This window comes from Pelodiscus sinensis, chromosome 5 (assembly GCF_049634645.1).
Source record: "Pelodiscus sinensis isolate JC-2024 chromosome 5, ASM4963464v1, whole genome shotgun sequence".
Lineage (NCBI taxonomy): Eukaryota > Metazoa > Chordata > Testudines > Trionychidae > Pelodiscus > Pelodiscus sinensis.
The window spans coordinates 40483118-40509849 of NC_134715.1; the positions used below are offsets into that span (position 1 = coordinate 40483118).

At 40.7% G+C, this 26732-nt stretch overlaps 1 long non-coding RNA gene across 1 annotated transcript in view; it reads right to left on the reverse strand.

Moving 5' to 3' along the window:
* Window positions 1–26732, reverse strand: part of LOC106732604 (uncharacterized) — a 332750-nt gene that overhangs the window by 206430 nt on the left and 99588 nt on the right. The window contains exon 3 of the long non-coding RNA XR_001368840.3: window positions 1617–1734. This is a non-coding gene — a long non-coding RNA (uncharacterized LOC106732604). The remainder of the gene's footprint in view (window positions 1–1616; window positions 1735–26732) is intronic.

Below are 26732 nucleotides of genomic sequence, written 5' to 3' on the forward strand. Positions count from 1 at the left end.
GCCATAAATTACATCATGTTGTTCCTTTCTCTGAACTGTTCAATTGATTTCTCCTGTCCACCAAATTTAATGAAAACATCTCATCCTCCTCTTCAAGTTTCTGCATATCTCAGTCCTAGCCTATACCACACCTGTTGTTTCCTACAACATTCCCACGTTGTCTCCTTCATTCCAGTAATATCTGCCTCTGCACCATTTTGTTTCCCTCTCTCACTAATGTCTTCATGCCTCCTTTTGTGCTGCCTTATCACACCACACTATCCCAGTCCGCAAACCTTTAATTTCTGTTCTTTCAAGTCCTTGCCAAAGGCTCACTTTTTCTGAAAATCCCACAAGTATGTGCAAAAGAAAAATAATAAATTAAGGAATTAAAAATATCTAATATAACCCCTTTCTTTGGATCACCCTGTGCAACTTGTCTTTCTGTGACCTTTTATAAACTAGACTTCTCCAGGGCAGATACTGCCTTGCTATCTGTGCTTTGCACAGAGTGCCAAGTATACTGTAATTACTTGACAAACAGTAACTCTGTTCCTCTCCCTACCCTTTAGTTGACCAGTGACAAAAGCATAACAGCATGACTTCTGTCTATCAGCTAAACAAAGCCCAGAAAACACAGCCAAGTATCCTGAAAAAATCTCCACTGCACTCTTGAACTGGAAATAATATACAGATATGGGAAGGGAGGACGTGTAAAAATACTGCCAATATAGAATCTGCATTCCCTCTTCTCCCCCAATCTTAACTACTTGGGAAGAAATGTGGTATCTTGTCTCTTCTCTTCCCCATTCTGGACATGGTTTCCACTATCCTGGAGGGTAGGATTATATATACCATCATACCTATTTGCTCAGCAATCTGTTTAAAGTGTGTATAACAAGGCTTTTCAGTGCTCATCTCATTCTGCATGGAGCAAGTACAATGAGCAGCATCCTCAAGCTAATGAGATACTTGGTGGAAGCTCATAAGGACCAAAATTAGGACAGCAAAGAGCCCGGTGAGATTTATAAGCCATAGGTTGAAGGTCACTGCTCAACAGGGCACACTGTCACCAATTACTCACTATCCATTTGCTATTTATACTTTCAGAAGTAAAGTGGTACTTACATATTAGTTCTCCGACAATCTTCATAAAGGATAGAAGTTCTATAATTCTTAGTCTTTAGCATTACTCTATCTCCCTGGTTTTGCAACTGTGTGTAATACTGACATTTCTTTCAAACTTATAAGGTGATTAATCTTCAGGTGATCTCAAGTTTTGGTTTGAGCATAGGGAAACTAAACAAGCCAGTTGTCTTTTAACTTGTGAAACAACACTAATACTTTAAACTTTCATTCTCAGTTACAGGGAATAGTGGAATCCTAAAGCCAACATTTAGAATCAAAGCCTCAGCTATAAACCCATTCTCACTCAATTTCACTTGGTTAATTTTCCTCTTCACTCGTTAAATCAGGTCATTGTGGCTTCCTTATGCCACTGTCCATAACTAATAATAATCACTACCATATTTTTCTAGAAGTTAAGAATCCTCTTCCCAAAGAGGGATATTGTTCAAGTAACACACTTAACATGCCAAAACTACAGGGATTCTGATACATCAACACATCAAACTCACCTTAATGGTGGTAGCACTCTGAGAAAGCAAATCTCCAGTTACCTTCCCCCTAGATTTGTGACCGTGTGAGTGCAAAGGTTGCAGCCCAGGAAGATGTAGAAGGAATGGGATAACTCAGCTGTGAAAAAGAACAGAAAGAGGTATTGTTAACATGAGGTTCATTTGGTTTAAAGGCAAGTCGCATGCTCACTCTCTGAATCAATGGCCAGTATTCAATCACTGGACTGTGCTAGCTTGTTTTCAAATGTATAACTAGAAAAACATTTGTGGAGCCAAAAACACAATAAAGTTGACCCAACAGTGTGTGTGGTCCCCACAATGAGAAAACTCCAGCCCTGACCACTATAATCATCCTCTCTCACTGGGCTCTTAAAAGCCACATCACTGCCCTCTCATCAACTCAAAATGCTGCAACCAAGGGGATAATAGTTCAGCTGGGTGTTTAGTCTTGTATACAGTTCCAGCAGGTGTAATTCATGCCAAGTGGACTAGCATGAGCAATGTTGTCCTCTTGCTGTCTTGCCAGCCAAGCTAGAATGGTACTTATAACAACATCAAGGCTACGTCTACACTGGCATGATTTTCCAGAAATGCTTTTAACAGAAAAGTTTTCCGTTAAAAGCATTTTCGGAAAAGCGCGTCTAGATTGGCAGGAAGCTTTTCCGCAAAAGCACTTTTTGCGGAAAAGCGTCCGTGACCAATCTAGACGCGCTTTTTTGCGAAAAAGCCCCGATCGCCATTTTCGCGATCGGGGCTTTTTTGCGGAAAACAAATCTCTGCTGTCTACACTGGCCCTTTTGCGCAAAAGTTTTTCGGAAAAAGACTTTTGCCCGAATGGGAGCAGCATAGTATTTCCGCAAAAGCACTGACAATCTTACATGAGATCGTCAGTGCTTTTGCGGAAATTCAAGCGGCCAGTGTAGACAGCTGACAAGTTTTTCCACAAAAGCAGATGATTTTGCGGAAAAACTTGCTAGTCTAGACACAGCCCAATACTTTTTCTGAGGAGGAAAATTCCATTCCACTCCATCTGCAAGTCCAATACACAGATGTTCCCGCTACTACCACACACACAGAGACACAGACAAAACATTGAACTCCCAGGGCAGAAAGCCTTGTCTCTCTCATTACTTTTGAAATCAGTGACAGTTCTGTTTAATTATTATTATTGTTATTTATTTGTATAGCACTGCAGTATGAGACCTGTCTTACAGGTATTTATAAAGAAACAATAACTCCCTGCCCCCACAGACTGACAGTCCACAGAGGCATCCACCCTGACAGGTCTGTGGTAAAAAGCCTTGTGTTTGTTCTTGTAAAGGTTATCTGTGAGAGAGCTTCTGCACCATTAATGTTTACAGAATAAAAGAATAATTAAATAAATCAATCATACCCTTGCTTTCTACATCTCATTTTGCTTATTCTATGACGAAAATTCAAAATGCATTTAACCTGAATTCAATAAACAAGGGATTGATGCACTGTCTCCGAAGACCTTAAACTTGGAGGAAAGAGCATGTGTTATTTCAAACTAAATGAAGCATGAAAAGTTTAGTTCGGTGGTGATCTCTCAATAGAATCTTATACAGCTGACATTTTCCATAGAGTAATAAACAGTCACTGAAATGAGTTTGTATTCAGACACACTTGGCTCAGCAAGCTGTGGTTTAGCCCCATAGGTAAGCTCAGGTCTGAGGTGGGTTAATATAAAATACTCCTTGACGACTTCTTGCGGTAGCTGAAATCTTATGCTTGGTGAACCCGTAAGAAAGTTCAGATCCAATTCTTCCATAATCCCTGAAGCTGGAACAGGCCTGGTCAATCAGTGCCCTGCTTCATCAATCCTGTGTGGCTGATCGGTATGAGTTTCACTAAGAAAACAGAGTAAGGGAGTCCTGAGACACACAGACATAACATAAATAAAAAAATACATTTACGTTTCCAACTGTCCACACATTCTCAAGCAAGTTGCACCTATGTTATATTACTCAGCATGTGGTTTCAATTGTAACAACAATGCATATTTGTTCAAATACATGCTGGCTGCTAACTACACTACTAGCTGTGTTTAAATATGGCATGGCCTATGACTGACTCCTTTTCAGGGTTCAAGTGTCTGGCATGCGCTTGCTATGTTATGGTCAATATAATCTTATAGATTACCCAAGCAACAGAACTAGATTCTTTGATGTCATGAAGTCTTGTGTATATATAGTATATATACATTTTCGTATATACCTGTAGGGTGGAAGAGGGGGTAAGGAACAAGCAAGTCTGGTGTCCTTGTAGCACTTTCCAGCATTTGTCATTCTCCTTTAATTTGGATTTACTTGAAACTGTCTTTCCCATAAAGGACTAAATAACAATATTCCCCTATACTCAAAAGACTAAGTTGACTACCTTTAAACTGGGGTTGACAAGGAGACTTTTCTTCTTTTGTACCACTGACATTTCATTTATCTGCAGGAAAGCTGAGGACTAATGTTACACTACAGAATTTCACAGCAGTACTTGATAGTACTTAGTATTTATCAAAATATTTGTGTTCATAGCTTTCTGTGTTCCAGGCTCATGGATTTATAGTGTGGCCCATATTTCCTGCATCCTCAGAGTGGGCAGATAAAAGCGTTAATAGAAACAAAGATCTTTGATGAAGCATACCCTATTTTACAATTGCCATAGATTATTTAACCACAAAAAGGGGCTGTATCCGTCAGTCTACTGGAAAAAGACATTGACATGCATCCTGGATGTCCTTTAGTCTTCTTTTGAGACATTTTGCTTTTTAATTTTTAATTTAGATAGGACTGGTCATGCTGTATATTAATGCTGCCTGTCTCTTCCCAATATTAGACATGTCCCTTTCTCTTTTTGGTATCTGACTTAGGATGACTATTTAAAAATTTTCAATCTAAGTGTCACAATCACTTCCAGGTACAATGTGTTCTTTTTGCAAAATGATCTTTGAAATGTTTGAGTACATCCATGCTTTGGAGCTGGCACTTAAAACGTGACAGGGAGGGATGTGGCCTTTGTGTTAGAGACGTGCCCAAGAAAACCCACCCTAATTTGCCAAAACCTTTTAAAAAAAAATCTCAATTTGCACATGCTCTGTACAGATTTCTTAGAGTTCCCCAACTAAAATGGTACATAATTGTGTAATGAAAGACTGCTTTGATAATGCATATACATGAAGAGGCCAAATTTACATTACAGAGGTAACCTTCATTCTGACATTTCCTAACTTATGAACGCTTTGCTTTGCAACCTTAATAATGTTCTTTTAATGTAGCATTCAGTTTGTACTTAAACAAATAGAGAAGACTAGCCATTCAGGATACATTTGTTTCTTTTGCTCCTGAAAACAATCTTCAAATACATCATTCTCCTATCCATGGGACACACACAAAAACCCATTTCACAAAAAGCTCCCAGCATCATAAGAATTGTAATGAATGAGGCTATTAAAAACAGCAGGAAAAACAAAACAAAAAGCCAAAAAGCTATTTAAATATTTTACATCCATCTCCACTATAAAATATGCCATCCTGTTCCTCCTACCCTTCAAGCTATGGGCATCATCTGGCCATGTCAATGAAGCCACATTTTGCAACTATACCCAAGACTTTCATAGTGCCACTTAGGTCACAGAAAAATATGGCCCCAAGCATAAAGTAAAATATAGATCAAATCTTTCCAATGAAAGCCCCAAAAAGAATAGCTTTAATGGTTTATCCATCCCCAAAGAATGTTATCTCCACAGCAAAGTCAAGTGTTTTCTATAGACATCAGTATACAAGACCTTATCAAAATGTGAGCTCTTTGTTTGCTAGAATATCTGTCTTCAGCTGAAAGACTGAAAACCTGCATTATGATGAAACCCTGAGAGCATCCTCACAATCACTCTGGGTGGAGAAAGTAGAATTTGTTTAGCATTAGATTTCCACAGAAATTCCTCAGTTTACATTTCCTAATTCAGTTTGTCTGCTTTCAAAATGAACTCTTCAGCCTTTGAGAGTTTACAAGCATTCTTGCCAAAATAACAAAAACCCAAGACAGTGTGGAAAAGGACAAGGACTAAATTACATTATTACTATAATTTGGTAGACATGTTTGTATTAACATGTATTGTATAACTTGGTAGACTAGACATGTTTGTAGTACATATCACCACAATATGGAAGAAGACAGGTCTGTGGTGGCTGTTATCACTGTTTTCTGTCACAGTTCATTGGGTACACATACTGAATGTAGGAGCTGGGAATTAATATTTTATAATCAGAGGAACACGCTAAAGGTGAGTAACTGATAGGAATAGATGTGGTATGAGAGAGACTGCTTCATTGCTTTGGAAAGTTGAGAATAGTAGCCATTCACTTAGTACATCTAGAAGTAGGGTGATTTATTGAAGGACTGAGCATTTTAAATAAACCAGAGTTCTGCCCCATCATACTCTCTATCTAGCTGGTTTCTTATATACCATACCCCTTATCACAGTATCAGAGCTTCCATGAGAGCTATTTACTCAGCACTTTTGAAAAATCAGTCCATTATTTAAGTGGCCAAATAAATACTTAGAAACCTCATTCTATTTTTTTTTTTAATATCCTGGCCTAGACATCTAAACAGAAAAAGGCAGAGTGGGAAAAGTACGCATGGGATCAACAAGTAAGGATGCAAAAGTCATCTTGGAGAAAAACAGTCAGTGACATTTTAAAATGGAGACAGATGGCTAGGGATAGATATCAAAGTAAGCAAGTCCCACATGTTCATGAATACCCCAGAAAGGAGTAATTGCTGGATGATATAAGAGGAAAGGATCATAGGTAGTCACTCAACCAATTGATCTAGTGCTAGCAGATTGAAAGGTATCCAAGTGGAGTAAGAAGGAGCTAGGAATGCATGGAAGAAGCACACACAGGACCCGAGTGAGATAAAGGGAGAAGACCTCACATCACAGAAGAAGTTTCCCCAGCCAACATTCCATTTAGTGTTGATGGGCCCTGTAGGCAGAGAGAGAAAGAGAGAGCCTCCTACAGCAAATGGGGTGGAGGTGAAGGGTGAAGGAAGGAAGGAACCAAAAAAGTGTGTGGGTGTGAACCTGGAGGATATCTGAGAATAAAAACACCTCTACTTTCACCTAATGAAAATCACTCCACAACAAAGATGTTGGAGCAGTGGCAAATTAATTTTGCATATGCGCAGCATAAGCATGTGTAGGACACATTTCATTACATAAAAAAATTACACACAAAAGATCTGCTAAAAGCCTCAGGTCAGGCGCTGACAGCTAAACTTCACAGTTACACATTATAGGCCAAATTCAGCTTTCTGTTATACCCACATACCCCAATGAGGTTTGTGTGGGTCTATCAAATGGCTGGATTTGGCCCATAAAGCATATAGAGCTAAATATATATATTCCCTACTTCCTAAGGCTGGATGATTGGGAAGTGGATGCTTACATTCTCTCAGCTCTCCCACTTCACAGATTAGGCATTTGCTAAAAGCAAATATTTTGATTTATCCATTTGCTTATTGTTCTAATCTGTGGGTATTTCTTTTCCTATGCACAGTGCCAATGATGAAATAAGTGTTTTAACCCCTTCATTGTAAAAGCCTACCTGGAGTTAGACTGGTGGTATCCTATTTCTTCTGTCAACACCATCTAGCAAGAGTGTTAGCAATTTCCCCACGCTAGAATGGAGGTGTGAGACTTTTAGATGAACTTTGCTCTTTTTTCCCTTCCTATCCAGTTTCTGGGAGATTGTGTGATGGGTTCATTTCCCTTCTTCAGCCCAACCAAACAAAAGTTAGAAGTCAGCACTTATGGTCAGCCATGTCCGGCCAAGGCAGTAATGAAACAAAAAGCCTAACCACACATACTTGCTTCACTTGGTAGCAGAAAATTTATCAGACACGTAGTGTTCAGCCTATACAGTATAATAGCTGAGGGTTTGTCTCAGGATGAGATTTAGTTAATAAATTATCTGTTAGTTTTAGTTATTCTGCATGTCAGGTCTTAGTTCTGCATTTCATTGTTCACGTGGTTACAGATGTTGGCATATTTTTTGTCATTGTCTTTTCACCTCCTTAGCATTGATTTAAGAGTTGTTATTCTCAGCTAATAGAAAGTGTGAGAAAATCAAATCCATCTGTTTCTGCCCAAAAAAAAGGAAATGGAAGAATGGAATCAACAGAAAAATTTACTTGCTAAAAACCACTTATACACACCACAGAGGATTCTGCTAATAAAACCCATGCTCAGACACCATGATCAAAGTAAACAAACTGCCTTCCTGGTTACAAATCTACATCACCAGTCAGTTTTGCAAGATGGTCAGTTGCCTTTGGTCAATTGCCACTTAACTGGTTTGAGAAGTATTTCATATCTATCCACCATAAGCTTTCATTTTCTGAATAGCATTCTCAAATCAGTTCAGTGGCAGAAAAATATTAACAATGAATCAGAGGTAACCTCTATATATATTTTAGAAATGTGTATCTGCTCCTCTCTCTGGGTATGTCTACACTACCCCGCTAGTTCGAACTAGCGGGGTAATGTATGCATACCGAACGTGCAAATGAAGCCCGGGATTTGAATTTACCGGGCTTCATTTGCATAAGCCGGCCAGCGCCATTTTTAAATGCCGGCTTGTTCGAACCCCGTGCCGCGCGGCTACACGCGGCACGGGCTAGATAGTTCGAACTAGCAAGATAGAACGAGGCGTACAGATAGTTCGGAATGGTTTGCTAGTTCGAACTACCTAGCCCGTGCCGCGTGTAGCCGCGCGGCACGGGGTTCGAACAAGCCGGCATTTAAAAATGGCGCCGGCCGGCTTATGCAAATGAAGCCCGGGAAATTCAAATCCCGGGCTTCATTTGCACGTTCGGTATGCATACATTACCCCGCTAGTTCGAACTAGCGGGGTAGTGTAGACATACCCTCCGTGAGTCTGTTTGTTCAAGAACTCCTCCAAAATGGTAAGAGCTAGGACCACCAAATGTGATACACAGCTTCCTCTTCTCCTAACTTAAAGCAAGGTGAGGGTTTGGTTTTGCCAGGATAATGGGAAGTGCCTGGAATGATATTGTTTTCCATAACACGGAATGGGAGGGAGCTGTTCAGAGGGACGCTATACTGCAGGGTGACCACTGCAGTCACTCTACCAAGAGATGACCAGCTGAGGCTGGAGCATGCCATCTTGCTGGCCACTGGACAGGGTACATGGCTCCTCTACCCCAAACACTACCCTCCCAGCCCTTGGCCAGAGCGGGGAAGAGGGAGAAAGCCCCACCGGACATGAGGGCAGAGAAGACGGCCCCTGCCAGATGCGAGGGTAGGGGAGAAAAGGCTCCTGCCAGAGGTGAGGTGAGGGAGAGAAGGCCCCTACCTGGGATGGGGAAGAAAAGGCTGAAGTGAAAAGTTTTGGTCTAAAAAATGTTATTTTTCACCCAACATCCAGCAGACTTCAGTATAGTGATTCAAGAATCTGAGGTCTTTTAGTTTTAAAGAGACACTCATTCCAGGATTCAGCAATGGCCTCTCTTACACATTGAGAAAAATTCCTTTCCCATCACACTTCAAATTAGATTGGGCACGCCAGATAATCTAATGTGACACCCAGCTCCTTCTCTTTTCACAGTGGATCAGAATCTCCCCTTTCCCCCACCTCTTTCATATTCATCTAATAAATAAGAATCATGGAACCATAGTTCATTAATAGTCTTCTAATAGAATGGTTCTCTCTTTAGATGGAAACATGAAAAGATGATTTTCTCTTATTTGCTACAAAAACATAAAAAGTATTCCCTCTCTGATCATAACTATTTGGGTGTTTTTAACCTGAAAGCCAACTGAAAGAACATTCTAGGTAATTGGAGAGTATCCCTGTCCCAAAAGGAAGTGTTGGATATAAATCCTGTGAATGCAAAAACATTCTTCAGTTGTATAAAATTTGTCATTGGCAGTAAAAAAGTTTATTTAGTTCAGTCTACTATTTCAGAGGAAATGTGTTTAAATTATGACTCAAGACTAAAGATTCACCTCATCGAAAACCAGTGGAACATTTCTAATGATGGCGCAATCCGAAACCAACGACATTATAGACACCAACACTACCAGACCTGTGAAATTTCCATTGCTGCAGGTGATTTGCAGAAAACACCTTGCTGTGCTAAAAGACAGAGTGAGCTATCGTCTCTGAAGAAAATATACTTAATTACATACTAAACTATATTATGGGGTGGTATTTTTTCTATACGTCTTTTCAATCAAACTGTGACTGAAGTTTTAGGAGTATTTTTAGTGTTTAAACTATTGATTTCTTCGATAATTATAAATAAAAGAAGCTCTGTCTGAAGTTCTGTGTTTCCAGAGGACTTGGGAGATATTATGAGTGAACCAGCTCCCTCTACAAGCAGTTCACTGAGAAAGTTGCACCTTTATGGTACTTTATTGTCAGTATATATTTGATAAAAATCTTTTGTCAAATGTACTTTCCAACAATTGGATTTTCTTGATTTCAGTCTTAAACCATAAATCAGGGGGTTGGCATGCTATAAATGGCATGCATGCTATAAGTGGCACGCAAGATGATTTTTAGTGGCATGCGTAATGAACTGGCTCCCCTCGTTCCCCCCACTCCCACCCCCTCCACCCACAACTGGGAGCCCATGCTGGTGACCAGCATCGTGCACCCCACAAGATTGGAACCAGCACTGGCTTCCTGCAGTGGGAGAAGCCCCGAGGCTGTGCACCAGTTCCAGCTTGTGGGGAAGCACATTTCTCCTCCCCTCCCCACAGGAAAAGCTGGAGTGGAGCCCACGGCAGGAGACCAAGCAGGGCACGCGTTGGAGAGAGCCTCTCACCCCCTCTCAGGAGAGCTGCGCAGCCCAGGCGGAGGGTTAAATCTTGATACACCACTTCAGAAAGTTCACCAACCCCTACCATAAATCATGATTACAATGTTACAATGGCCATGTGATAGTTAACTCATAGACATATCTTCTATTCTAAGCCTCTCTTGTCAATCACACATACAGTAACTTTTTTTTAAAAGTTTATTTTAGATTCATACTCTCATTCTCAAATCAAGGTTAAATCTAGGCATTTTGCTAGAGTGGGGCAATCATGTGAAAATTCTCAGATGCAAATTTCTCTTCCAATCCCTTTGAAAAATTAAAATTACAGTACAAAATTCCTAAAATACTCAACTGTGCTGCCAATCAGCTAGCTCAAGCACCAACATCCCAAAACTTCTTTCACAGAGAAGAGCTGCGACTGCATGCAATGGCACAGCTAAAAGACTATCCAATTCTCGTTACTGGGGGGGACGTTTTTTAAGAGATTTATGTGACTTCTGTTTGAAAAGATTAAAAATATATGGTGCACATAGTCAGGGTCAAAAATTAGCCCTAGAAACTTGCTCTTAAAAATTTTACATTTACACCAGTTTTCATGTATTCACACTTAACGTACAGATATGGATAGGCATCTGATTACTGTGATTCTAATAATCTGACGTGCACAAACTTGGGTTCAACAGATGTACACACACACATACTGTGTGAGCATGGCTTCCAAAGCTTTTTCCAAGCATGTTATGTTTTTGGAATTATATAGTGCATTCAAGCATTCTCTTTGGCCAACAGAAAGAATCAGTCACCTGCTGTTCACAATACTTGGTAACACCCAAATAATCTATGAGTGCATTACAGAATACCAAAAAGAAACAGTCTTAGAACAGGGAGGCCTTAGAAAATATATGGAAAGTGTAATGCTGGCAAAACTCTGTTAACAGTAAGTGCACTTCTCTCCTTACAGCAGCTATGGGTGGTCCTTCCAAAAAAAAATCTGGCTGCTAGCTAACTGGCAAACTCAAAACCAAATATCTACCATCATGTGTGAGAGGAGTGAAACACTCCAGTCTCCAGAAGCCATTAGAACTTTGCAGAATTTCCAGCACTAGTAAGACTTCCCATCTCACACCTACTTTGTTAGCCCTCCTCACTTAGTATGACTTAACTTGGCACTGGAGATAGTCACAGTTAAAATAAGCATTTTGGGCAATCAAATATACTGTCCAGTCTGTATATATCACTTCAAGAACTCTCACTGCATTACTTACATATCCCTGTGCAATGGTTAGGGAGGTGGAAGCTGTGGGTACAATCACAAGATGTATACCAACCAAAACAATAAGTGTTCCTTTTGTTCACAACTAATACAGATAGACACTGTATGTATTTTCACATACAAAGCACTCATCAGTTCAATCAAAGCTTTTGGCTATTGCGAGAGATTAAATACACAAAGTTAATCATATATTTTATTTTTAAAAGAACTGATTTTAAAAAGAATCTGTAGATAAGCTCTCTCCATTATCCACCCAAAATATCAAGTAATATTGATCTCTGACTCCCCTGTCAAAATCAATTTATCCCCCAATCCAATCAATCCCTTTCATTCCTGCTTATAGCAAACATCCTTTCAGACCTCCTTCTAGGTTTCTGTCCCTCATATAGATGGCACATTGTGGGAAATGTTTGCTTTAGCATTTGCCATTAGGGTTCTGGGATGAGGTATCGGGTGACAGGCTTTCATCTGGATATAATTTATTCATTATATCAGTACTTTATATTAAAGAAACAGCACCAGTGCGAAAATATGAAGGGAAAACACATTTGGGCTATTGAGTAACCTGGAAATTATTAAAGTTAAAAGCTCCTGGGTCAGAGGGGGCAGCATCATGCTATAATAATAATAATATGTTAATGTTTCAGTCACGTAACCTCTGTGGGTCTCTGTAACACCTGTGATGGAACTGAGTTTTGCGCCATTACAATGCTAACGAACAAACAGAATAGTCAGTGTAAGTGCTTGAATTTGTTCATGTGCCTTAGTTTTATTAGCTAATAAAACACTTCCTGGCATAAATATAATCAAGATTTCATATACTACTACTCTATGTCAATTTCTAGCAAATTCTTCTTTTTTATTTCATTATTTTCTATTCTCCTGCTCCTGAGGTTTTCGTCAATACAGCTCCTGCTTAAGAGGTGGTTGAAGCCCCTGCAGTGAGATGGAGATTGTGAGAGTGCATATCAGTTACCATATTATCTGCCATTAAAAAGAGAATTCTGCTTGTGAATTTAACTCTTAAAAGTACCTCTGTCTACAATCTCATTCCCCATTTTCTCTTTACAGCAGACTATGTACCATTCACAGTACTGTTTTCCTATTCCTTGACAAGGCAGTCCATCAATATGCCCCTCTCAGCTTTATCCCTCAAAATTGACACCCTCCTCCCCTTTGCTCCTGAACAGTATTATTGACTTGCAATGATGAATAGTTCCATAGCTATTGCTGTTCAAAGTTGCATGCTCCATGTAGCTTCTGCAATGTAACTGAGATTGACATCTGGGAAAGCATTTTCCTTATTTGCTGTCAACACTCCTCCTTTCCCCCAGAGATGGAGAAGCCCATCAGACAGGACTGGGGTGCAAAATTCAGATATTTAGCCAAACTTCCCAAAAGTTTGTGGTGGATGGTTTTGGATCAGCAGTTTGATTTGGCCTTGCCTCTAAGGCTACGTCTAATCTGTGGAGCTATTTCAAGATACCTCCAGTATCTTAAGAGCAAGCCCATTATATTAAAATATAATGGGCTTGCTAGTCCAACGTCCCTGTAAACCTCATTGCACTAGGGTAAAAAACGTTTTGGAATAGTGCCTTATTTTGAAATGACCTCGAAATAAGTTATGCAATTTGCATAGTGCAAATTGCGTAGCCTATTTTGAGGTAAGAGTGCTGTGTAGATGCACCATAAAGGTGTTATTCACTGTATTATTTTCTCCTGGTGTGACGGGGCGGGACCCGCATACCCTATAGAAGCGGGCCCACCCCTCACTGGCCCCACGATCGCCCTTTCACTTATGGGCGGAGGTAGCCGCCAAGCAATGCGCTTATGGGCACGTAGCCAAGGGGCGGGGCTGCCGGGGGTGGCAACGGTCGACGGCGCTGACGTCAGATGCCACAGACATGACCGCAGAACCTTTAAATGGCGTGGTGAAGGGCAAGGAGGGGGGAGAGGGAGAAGGGCGGAGAGCTAGCAGAGAAGGGAGAGAAGCATAAAAAGAACAGAGACGAACAGAGGCAGGGTGGAAGCAGCCCAGGGCAGGGCGAGGAGCCAGCACACCGGTGAGTTTAGGGTCTTCACCCCTCCAGTGGGACAGGTCCGTGCGACTCTGTCCTAGGGCCCTGGGCTGGGGTCCAGGAGTGAGAGTGGGCCCGGACTCCCCACCCCCTACTTCTGTCGCTGTAAGTGCACCAACGCAGAGAAAAGGGAGGCAGACTTAGGACGTAGGGGAAAAAGGAGAGAGGGGGCGAGGCAAAACCCCCACACCTGGGGAAAGTGATTAAAACATCAAGGTTTTTCCTATGCCTTTTAGGAAACAATAAGCAAGACATAGAACTAATTACAAATCTAAAGAGGGAGAGGAATCGGTGGAGTCTCTTGTGATTGGAGAGAGCAGCATGGCTAATGGTGAAATCAACTGGCACTATAAGTAGAAGGTAGTACATGCCAATTTACACTGCTTACTTGTTGGAATCTAGGAACAACTGTAAAATGACACGGCACGCAATATAGAATTCATTAGCTATTTTCTTCTAACTGCAGCAAATCTAAAATCTTCTAACTCATGATTGATGCCAAAAATGAGTCATTGTTTTCTATGGATTATCACACAGAAATGTCTGAAATGCTACAGCTGAATGAAGTAGTAGGAAATAAGCAGTTTCAGGGATCCAATGTAGTTAAAAGAGATAATTCTTCCAAAATAATATGTAAACAATATTAAGAATTAAGGAACAAGTTAAGAAAGGTTTCATACTCAAATATCCTTCTGGGATGCCTGGCACAGTTGGGTATTGGAGGCACTGTTTTGCAGTGGTTTCAGTCCTACCTGTCGGGACACTTTCAGAAGGTGGAGCTAGGGGGCTGCTATTCGACCCCATGGTGACTGTGCTATGGGGTCCTGCAAGGTTCCATCTTTTCCCCTATGCTGTTTAATATCTACATGAAGCCGCTGGGAGAGGTCATAAGAAGTTTTGGAGGACGGTGCCATCAATATGCAGATGACACCCAACACTATTTCCCTGTGACATTAGAACCAGATGTGGCGGTGACTGATCTAAATCGGTGTCTGGAGGCAGTGACGGTTTGGATGAAGTCAAATAAGCTGAAGTTGAACCCAGATAAGACAGAGGTCCTGTGTGTCAGGAGGCAATCTGTACAGCAATGTGGCATGGCACCTGTTCTAGATGGGGTTACTCTCCCCCTGAAAGAACTGGTATGCAGCTTGGGAGTCCTCCAGGACCCTTTTTTAACATTTGAAAATCAGATTTCTTCAGTGGCCAGAAGTGCCTATGGGCAACTTCATTTGATCCGCCAGCTGTGACCCTTACTGAACAAGCATGACTTGACCACAGTGATCCATGTTCTTGTTACATCCCGATTGGTTTACTGTAATGCACTTTATGTGGGGTTGCCCCTAAAGAGCCTTCCGAAAATTAAACTGGTCCAGAATGCGGCTGCTCGAGTTTTAACTAATACTAGTTATACAGAGTACATTATGCCAGTGCTTCGGCAGCTGCACTGGCTTCTGGTATGTTTCTGGGCACAATTTAAGGTTTTAGTTATGACCTATAAAGCCTTAAATGAGTTGGGTCCGGGGTATCTGAAGGACCGTCTTCTCCCATATGAACCTGCCCGAGGATTGAGGTCAGCTGGGGAGGTTTTGCTTCGTGTTCCCCCACTTATGGAGATAAGATTAACATCTACATGGAACAGGGCATTCTCAGCTTTTGCTCCCAGGCTGTGGAATTCTCTTCCTCAAGATATCCGCATGGCACCAACGCTAGCGTTGTTTCGGTGTCAGGATAACCACCCTTTTTATTCGTGCTTTTATGCATGTTTGAGTATGTGTGTGTGTTCCTCCTCTCTATGGCTGTGTCTACACTGGGCCACTTATTCCGGAAAATCAGCCGCTTTTCCGGAATAAGCTGCGAGCTGTCTACACTGGCCCTTGAATTTCCGGAAAAGCAACAACGTTGAACTGTACAAAATCAGCCGCTATTCCAGAAAAACTATTTTGCTCCCGCTCGGCCATAAGTCCTTATTCCGGAACACTGTTCCGGAAAAGGGCCAGTGTAGACAGCCCAGTAGTCTTTTCCGGAAAAAAGCCCCGATCGCAAAAATGACGATCGGGGCTCTTTTCCGGAAAAGAGCGTCTACATTGGCCACAGATGCTTTTCCAGAAAAAGGGCTTTTCCGGAAAAGCAGCCTGCCAATGTAGACGCTCTTTTTCCAGAAATACTTATAACGAAAACTATTCTGTTTTAAGCATTTCCGGAAATTCATGCCAGTGTAGACACAGCCTATATGTTTTTAGCTGGTTACGTCCCTCTGGGGTCTTATATTTTACATTTATTATATATATATATATATATTTGTATTGTGGTTTTATTGTAAGCCACCTTGAATATTTTAAATAGAAAGGTGGGATATTGTAATTGATATTGTAATTAATTAATTGATACTCATCTCAAAAAAAGGATAGAAAATCAGTTACTTCAGACTCTTAAAAAAACCTCATTCAGTATCAAAATTGATTTTGGTCTAGTAAAGTGAAGAGCGGAACAGAAATACATTTGACATTTCTGCAACAGCAGACATTTTTTATGCCATCCTCTTCACCAAAATAGCCGAGCAAGATAATACTCAAACAAGAGAACTTAATGTCAATAAATGTGTATAGGGAAGAATGCATTACTACTTTAAATACTATTGATTTGAGATATGAAAATAAAGTTACAGGTTGGGCCTTCCTGGTTCAGCACCCTTAGACCTGACTGGTCCTGGATAAGGGATTTTTCTGGACTTTCTGCTGCCGGCCTTCCACAAGGACTCTTTGGTCCTGCAGCATCCATGCCGGACCATGGATGTTGACAGACCAGAGAGTCCTGATCTGGAGAGTTTTAACCTATACAGAGTATTTGTCAAAATTGCTAAGGAAATCAACCAAAAGTGGAGAGGGATGACAAGAAATAGGAGAAGGATGCCTTTGACATTTATTCGAACACCACAAATAATATGAAAAAGATAATGGAACTTTTCAGGTCAGAAGTTGTCTATACTTCTGTAATAATGTGTTAAACACACTATTTAAACCACATTGAGGTAGAAAGAGTAACTGCCACAGTTCTAAAGCACATGGTGGAAGCTAATAAATTCTTCCACAAACATGATCTGTCTGAAGCATAGTTAATAAGTCAACTGACAGATTACAAAATTAATGACAGCATCGTCAGAGTCCGTGTGGAAATCTGGGTTGATATAATTAAAAACAAGACCTGGAGCCACAAATGGATAAAACAAACAAAAAACAATCCAAAGACATTAAGGAACTTAAATTGTTTCAATATGATTTGTGGGTGCATCTTTGAGAATCAGAAGACTTTTTTTAATATGAATTTAGATTTAAATTTATGACATGTTTGATTATTTTGGTCCTAACTTCTCCACCTTGATTTCCCATTTGTAAAATGAGAATATATCATTAGATCTGTGTGAAATTAATAAATTTTGTTTCATGGAATCACAAAAAAGTTTGGTGCTTAGTTTCATGAACTTTCATACACCCATAATTTATATTTATTCAAATTTTGATAAAGTAGCTAATTTTTTCATAGAAATATGAATTTTCACATTTTTTACATGACTGCAGTATTTATAGAAAAGATTAGTCCATTTTGGTTCAGATATACCACCATTTCCTACATCAATTCAGCTTGCATAGCACTACTTTTAACAAAAATGGGAATATTTTCATATATGCAACAACTACGAAAAAATGTGGACATTCAATATTACTCTATATTCACTTAAATATTTTACACGGTAAGATCAATATTTGTAACAGTAATCTCTAGAGCTCTGCAAATCCACAGATACCTGCTTTATATCTGTGGGTATCCGCATCTGTGGCTTTGTGGATATGCATGGGGATACAAATTTTGTATCTAGAGCCTTGCAAATTTGTGCATTTCTACTTTTATCCCGTTATCCTCATCCTCGGATATCCATGAATCATTTTTGCGGCTATGGATGCACATGTGGCTGCAAATTTTGTATCCACACAGGGCTTTAGTATTCTCTGTGTCTCGTTAGTACATTATACCAGGCAGCAAAATCAAAAAATCATCAACTCAGAGGGGGGAAAAGCTATAGCCATGAAGACATTGCATCTCACATAATCTTTTTTTTTTAATGAGCAAAACAGGCTGTGCAGAGAGCAGACTCTATAAACAGACGTGACCTACCTACAAACTGACAGCTGTAAAATAATGCTATGAAACAGAAGAAATCCCACTTCACAAAAATCATTTTTCCCCCTCAAACGCACTAATTAATAGTTCTATTCATTTGCACTTTTAAAGCATTTAGTAAATTTGGTCATTTTTTGAAAGTTATTTAAATGTCAACATTTTATTGATTTATAAAAATTCCTTGAGTAGGATTCAAACGTACTGTTATTTTTCCTTCCTTTTGCACATATGTTTAAATAATTATGTAAAAGGATTCCTAACTATGTCTTCAGTTCTTTCAGAGGATGACGCATTTAATTCATTTTCACAAGGCATGGTATTGCTTAGCTTTAACTGAACATTACTTTTATATATTTAATGTGGACTATGACCAGCATACACCAGTCCTGGGACTAAATGACTCTTTGCTAATTATGTCAGCAGACAGAAACAAAATATGGGTGTGGGGGAGAAAGGGTGGATGAGGGAGTGGAATTGGCAGTCAGAAGAGGGATGAGATGCTCAGTGACTTGGTGATGTGTGGGAGAGCTTTGGCAGCCTCCCTCTGAATAATATATCTCCATCTATCCTGACTCCTGAGACCTACCACTCTGCTCTGAATATTTAGATCCATATATTCCCTTCTGTAAAAAAGCAACAAATAAGTGAAAAAAAATCAGTAGCTACTGAATCGGTATGCTTGCCCCAACTCTCTGGCCCCATCTGCAACACTGGGAGGGTTATGGGACAGGAGAGTGGCAAGGACAGAGACAGCAGAACTGTGGCTTCAATCCTATGAAACACACCTATCTGAGTATCCACCTCTTACTGCATTGGTTTACTGACCCCTAGCTTCACAGTGGAATTCCATGGGGTCATTCAGGAGGAGTGAATCCTGCCTTGGGTGGAATTCACTCTGTTACTTTTATCCATGAAGTGGCTAAAAAGGTGATGCGGGCATCTTGTGTGGCTCCTTCTTCTCACTTACTCCTTAGCCCACCTGATACTTGTCAAAAGGAGGAAAGTGGTCTTGTGATGCAACAGCATCCTCCTTAGCCATTTCCCCCTACAGAGAGCTCCATAACCATTCTGCTCCTCTCCACACTGCACTGGATGAGGATGGTTGGAGAAGCAGCAGTCACAGTCCAACATCATTCAGAGCTCACCAAATCTATGTCTCATACAATCAGTTGCAAGCCAAGATTGCTTGCAAAAACACACAGCTAAAGGAAATTCAATCACAGAGCTCAACACAGATTCAGCTGGATTCCAATTTAATCTTTACATTTAAGGAGGAAATACCAGGCCTTCCACACTTGCCTGTGATCATCTAAAACTTAGAACATACCAGTTGGCCATCACTGATCTTAAGGGCCATGTTAAAAACAATTCTGTTTCCTGGAGAATAACTTGGCTGATCATGGAAACTCAACCTTGCCGTTGTACAGCTGGATTAGAAAGATGCCACTTACAAATAAGTAATTTTAATTTAAGGCGATATTATACAATTAGAAACCCAGATTAATAGTACTCTTGGGTGTGTCTAGACTACATGGCTCCATCGACGGAGCCATGTAGATGAGTTTACTCTGCAAAGGGAAATGAAGTGGCGATTTAAATAATCGCCACTTCATTTACATCAAAATGACCGACACGCTGTGCCGATCAGCTGCTTGTCAGCACAGCACAGCAGTCTAAATGGGGATCTGCCAACTCCAGAACCCTTAATCGGAAGATCCTTTATGCCTCGTGAAACAAACAGCTGATCGGCACAGCGCGGCAGCCATTTTGATGTAAATGAAGTGGAGATTATTTAAATCGCTGCTTCATTTCCCTTTGCAGAATAAACTCATATACATGGAGACATATAATCTAGACATACCCCTGAAGTGCACTTACAATGACAGAATGTGACAAGCCCCATGGGACAACCCCACCAAGATAACTATGATCTATACCTGGATAGACCCAGGTTCCTGTTATCAGGACTTTCTGAACAGCAGAGGAGCTCCTTTCCAGAAGAGATCAGCTTGGAGCTGTAACCAACAATATGAGTTCAGTAATGATCCTTTTTGAGAAAGCCTCCCCCCAGAATCAATGCTCTCAATATAAACCCTGTGCACTCCAAGGCTATGTCTGCACAGCAGCATTATTTCGGAATAACTAACATTATTCCAAAATAACATAGTCCACATCTACACACAAGCAGATATTTTGACAATGTCAAAATAATGTTGAGCTGAGAGGCTGCTTACTCCAACTCCTGTAACCCTCATAGTACAAGGACTAAGGAAAGTTGGGGGAAGAGCACTCTGTCTCAAAATAACTGCTGTGTAAACCGTGCCAAAAGTCAAAATAAGCTACTTTAACTTAAGCTACACAATTAGCATAGGTCACGTTGCATAGCTTGAGTTTAGCCCTGCTGTGTAGACATGCCCAAAAAAAGGCTTCTCTGTTATGGAGGAACAAAGAGAGAAAACATTTTTTTTCCTGTAGCCTTTCATGTACCTTAATTTTCTCCAGCCTTTAAATACTAAGGTGATGGGCGCTATCTAAATCCCTAAGACCAAGAAAATATATATTTGACAATTTAGTTCCTAAGCCATCTCTTGAAAAGTGGCAGATCTGATATATTTTGACAATCTATTTTCCTTTTATTTCCTAGTACCCATGAAGAAGCCTAAGTTTCAAATAGGGAGGGTCTTATTTTTTGTAGATTATTAGGTCAGAGATGTCACAGAAAAAGATGATTGCAGATGTTCACTGATTGGTGTTTGCAGTTTCCTTGGAGTTCTTCATGCCTATGTTATGAATAAACAAAAATTATGATCCAGAGGTTTATGCAACATTGAAATTCATAAAAGCCAAGTCTAAAATATTGTCATAGGCAGCCAACGAGCCTTTAAGATTCCTTCCTCAGATTCCAACATGCACTGAGAGACAGAAACTTCTTTTTAGCAGTTTTTACTGAAAGTATCAGACAGAGTTGCCAAAGGAAATTAAATTTAACAGGCAAAAGTACCTGAAAATAGTTAAAAATTTGCCCAGTTTAGCACAAGTGAGAATTTTTTTTTAATTTCATTTACATTTGTTTTCATTGTACATTAGGAGGTCAGTTTATACTGGATCCATTTTTGTATTTCCATCCATTTTTAATGACATTTCTTTTTACCTTATTAGAGCAATAGTAATTGGGGCTGTTGGAAAAGTGGGATCATCAAGGGGGGTTTGGAACCCTGCTTCCCTGCTGCATAAGCAGCATCTCATCTCAAATAAAGCATAGCAGCATTTACAGGTCTGTAGTTTTCTGTCATCACCACAGTCACTGACATATATCACCCTATATAAAAATATTCCAGCACAAATAGGACTTTAACATTCTCTGCCTGTGAGTGCTTGCCTGTGCAATGTTAATATTCCCTTTTTGCAAGCACTTATGCAAGTAGCACACAATACCTTGAATATTCATGGGGAGCTAACACAACAGGAGCAGGAGAACAGCTGAAGATAAAGATAATCCATTTTTTGGATTCACACAAATGTTCACAGCAACATCTTCTCTAGTGTAAATGCAGCTATTTATGCTGCTGCTATTGCCCTTTCTTTCCTACCCATCAATGAAGTAGAGGGGGTAGCCTAGCCACACAAAGCACCAGAGATACTACAACTAATGCTGCACCTGCCTCATGACTGCCTGTCTCTCCCCTGATGAGGCAGACCTGGGCACAAACACATAATAATGAAGTCTCCCATCAAGTTTAATGGGTGAGCTACAGTCATTTATTGTGCTTCTTGACGTGAGACTAAGAACTAATTGCCTACCTGCAGACCCTATCTCAAGTGCTACAGGTGAAGACAATTGTAGATGAATGTGCACTGCTTTTAGTTTTATACTTCACTCTGCTCTCCTTGATTGCATCAGACTGTGAGCTCTCAAACTCTTTCAATCCAAGGTGGCAGAGCTGCTTCTCATTGGATCTCATCATGGATTAAGAGTTCTCAGGTGCTGATTTCAATAACACAAGATTGGGGCTTGACCTTAACAGTGTCATTGTAACATTTCTTGGCCTGTCCCTAAAATGAATTCCAGTCAAAAATTCTGCAAAGATGGCTTTCAATATTCTACTGTCTACTGTCAATATTCTACAAACAATCTCAGCTGTGCTTTCACTATCAAAGCTTCAATGCCTTTGATGTTGTAGCACTCCAAATCTTGCCATTTAATTCCCATTATATGGCAGGCATCATAGGTGGAACTGGTCCAAGTGTTTTATGAGGCACTTATAAATAGTCTACATATCACACAGTCTTCTGAAGGCATCTCTGGCTGCACCTCTATGTTTTGAATGTCTATGTCAATCATTTCATCTCATGAAACAACACTGCCTAAGTAGTAGTATTTGTTAATAACCTTGAGTGGTACCTCATTGATAAACACAACTGGAGTAGTTGAAGTCATTCCCAGTCGAGAGACAATGACTACTCTCCTCTTCAAGCTGGTCAATGAGCCAGAATATCATGCACAAAAAGGCTGCGTCTAGTCTGGCATGATTTTGTGCAAATACTTTTAACGGAAAAGTTTTTCCATTAGAAGTATTTGCGCAAAAGAGCGTCTAGACTGGCACAGATGCTTTTGCGCAAAAGACATCTTTTGCACAAAAGCATCTGTGCCAGTCTAGACACTATCTTGTGCAAGAAAGCTCCGATGGCCATTTTAGCCATCGGGCTTTCTTGCACAAGAAATTAACTTGCCTGCCTACACTGGCCCTCTTGCACAAGAATACTTACGCAAGAGGGCTTATTCCTGAGCGGGAGCATCAGAGTATTTGCTCAAGAAGCACTGATTTCTTACATTAGAACGTCAGTGTTTTTGCGCAAATTCTCGCGGCCAGTGTAGACAGGCGGCAAGTTTTTGCGCAAAATCTTGCCAGTCTAGACACACCCAACATGTCCTTGAGATTATGGGCCTCTAAAACACAATCGGCAAGCAGTAATTTGTCACTTATTGTCTTTATAAATTTTTCTCTTCACATGCAGGCAATGCAGATTTAAGACACCTCCATCCATAAAGTACTACATATAAACACCATAATATTGCTGACTGCATCTATTAGAATAGCTGCAAACCTAATTCTAAATAATGTGAGAGCAAGAACATAGCCTTCTTTTATTCCTTTGGTGACAGCAAAGGGAACTGAGTAGTAGTCTTGGTCAAAGACATGAGCCTGCATGAAAAGACTTTAAAATGTTGACAAATGTAACAAGGCAATGGACTTGTGTAGACCTATCCATAGGCCATCTCAATGTATAGACTCAAGGGCCTTATTAAGATCAACTACAAATTCATATATGTCTTGATTCTGCTCACGACATTTCTCCTGAATTTGCCAGAGTGCAAAGATCATGTCTGAAGTACTAGGTTCAGGATAGAAGCCACATTGGCTTTCAGGCAAGCACCTTTTCTTGATCTATCTCAGCCATGGATTGTTTGATGTCTACTCTCTACCCTTAGACTTGTCTACCGGGGGTGCCTTCTCTGACAGACACAATGAGAGGTGGCAACTCTTGCTGCTGCTACTGAACAAAGACGGTATGGAATGCTAAGCTGTATTTCATTTATTAGGTGGCATTGTGTGTAAAATACATCATTTAAGCTAACTTCAACCATATTTCTCAGAGTATTAAAGGACAGGGAAGCCGACAGTCTCACCGGGCCCTTAGGTAAGGTGAGAGGGGCTGGTTCTGCACTCCAGAAGGGGCGGGGCCTTAGGAAGAAGAGGTGGAGCAGGGCAACCAGACCTCAGCACCACCCAGGCCACACTGCACCCCCATCCCTAGCTCTCAGAGCCATCCAGAGCATGTCACTGGGAGCTTTGGAGCATGTCACACAGGGCTCCAACAGCAACTTGAAGGGACTGGGGCTCCAACCACCACTGCTGCTGGCATCTTGGAGTCCTGAGACCTTTTGAATCACAGAGTCCTGGGTCAGTTACCCCCTTGTTTCCCCACACACACACACATTAGCTGGCCTGTTAAAGGATCTTTAGTGAACATATCTGGTGCGTCTCTGTGAAAGAAGCCTTGTAGCCAGTCCATATCTGGTACAGGAGCCTGACCTGCTAGTAGGAGCCTGGCAATCTACCATGTACAAAACAGTCAGTGTCATTATACTTTCTATATGTCTCTTGCAAGTCTAGGACACACAACATTTTTCCTCCAAATAGTGAGCCTGTGCAAAAGAACAGCTATTTCCAGTCCATCTTACCAAATCAGATAATCTGTAAAGGGAAATCATTCCTTATTAATCTGCTAGAGTTCATTGAGGAGGGGTCAACAGACCAGTGGACAAGGGGGATTCAGTGGATATAGTATACTTAGATTTCCAAAAAGTCTTTGACAAGGTCTCTCGCCAAAGGCTCTTAAGTAAAGTAAGTTGTCATGAGATAAGAGGGAAGGTCCTTTCATGGATTGATAACTGAATAAAGGACAGGAAACAAAGGGTACGAATAATTAGTAAGTTTTCAGAGTAGAGAGAGGTAACTAGTGGTGTCCCCCAAGGGTCTGTTCTGGGACCAATCCTATTCAACTTCTTTATAATGATCTAGAGAAAGGGATAAACAGTGAGGTGGCAAAATTTGCAGATGATACCAAACTGCTCAAGATAGTTAAAACCAAAGCAGACCATGAAAAGCTTCAAAAAGATCTCACCAAACTAAGTGATTGGGCAACAAAATGGCAAATGAAATTTAATGCTGATAAATGAAAAGTAATGCAGATTTGGGAAAAATAATCCCACCTATACATTCAATATGATGGGGACTAATTTAGCTACAACTACTCAAGAGAGAGATCTTGGAGTCGTCATGGATAGTTCTCTGAAAACATCCACTCAGTGTGCAGCGGCAGTCAAAAAGCAAACAGAATGCTAGGAATCATTTAAAAAGGGATAGAGAATAAGACAGAAAATATCTTATTGCTTCTATATAAAACCATATTACATCCACATCTTGAATTCTGCATACAGATGTGGTCGTCATCTCAGAAAAGATATATGGGCATTGGAAAAGGTTCAGAAAAGGGATTACTTGTTGTGTTCCCTTCCTCTGGTGCATCTGGTATTGACCACTGTCAGCAGACAGGATACTGAGCTAGATGGACCCAGTATGGCCATTCTTATGTCTTATGCTTATGTCTTTACTAGGCCTGCTAAATCGAGTGCCAGAAGATTGACCTCTGCAGCATTGATAGTCTCCATAGTCTAGATGTGGCCTTAGGACACATATACAGTGAACCTGCTTCCCAGAGCAGGGAGACAGACATGCACCAGCTCTGTTCCAGCTAGCACATTAAAAATAGCAAGTATGGCTGCAACAGCACAAACAGCAGCTCCAGCTAGCCTCCCAAGTATAAACCAAGTATGCACATGGGAGATTAGCCCAATTTCATGCCAGTGCTGCTGCAGCCAACTGCTATTTTTAGCATGCTAGCTTGAGCACAGCTGGTACATCTGTCCATGCAATAGGGCAAGCACACTCCCAGCTGCAGTGTACACTTACCTTTAAGGTATGTCTACACTGCAAATAAGAGCTCATGGCTGACCCAGGCCAGCTGACTCAGACTTGTGGGGCTTTGGGCAAGTGGCTGTTTAGCTGTGGTGTAGATATTTGGGCTCAAACTGGAGCCCAGGCTCTAGGATCATGAGAGGTGGGAGGATCTTGAGTCTGAACATCTACACAGCAATTAAACAACCCCTTAATCTGACCCCAATGGGCCCAAATCACCTAGCACAGGCCAGCTATAGGTTCTAATTGCAGTGTAGGCATACCTGTAGGGACAATGAAAAGGAGTCAAACCATATATGGCTGCTGTACAATCCTAGCCCAAAATCTCCCATCAGCTCCCAGAGAAGCCATCAAAATTGATAGTTGAAACCATTTCTCCATCCGGACAGCCAAAAACCGCCTCTAGCATTAAAAAAGAACCCACCCTCCAAATGAAGATCCATGGTCCCTGAAAATCAACCACAGCTGTTGCTGAAAAGTAGTCCAATTCAACAGGAAATCCACAGAACTGGCATCTTTAAAAACAACAGCAAGTTTTCCTAAACAGTGTTTAATCATGTATTGGACCAAAATAGATGCATGTATTTGCTGAAAAACCTCATGATAGTTCACTAAGTGCTGGCCTTTTCCACTGTCAATCACTCTCCAACATGCAAACACTGAGCAATCAAAACTTTCCAACATAAATTATAGAAATACTTATAGGGAAAAACTATTTCAGTACATTTTAGGTGATACGATCACAGAACAGAGGGACAGCAGTTTATATGTAAATATTTATCTCTTTCCAAACACTATGGATAAATTCTGAACCAACTGGAGCTTTATATACTCCCAGCAAAGTCAAACATATGTACCAAAGTCAGTATCGAATTTGAACCTGTGAGTGTAAAAACTTGGAACCTTAACAATCTGAGAAGAAAATAATGGTTATTGCTTAGCATTGGGGCTGCAGTGTGACCAATTTACACTGTACTGCTGACACAAAGAGTTCTGCAGCCTCCACAGCCCTCACAGGAGGATCATCCCAGTGTACATGGGTCATCTGATAGCCTTGAGCAGCGTTGTAACTCCTACACTGCCCTGTCTTTCTGTTGCTTTCGCAGAAAAAAAGCGGAGGAAAGGGAAAATAGCTAGGGCTTCTCTCCACTTCAGTGATTCCCATTTGTTATTCCCGTATTAT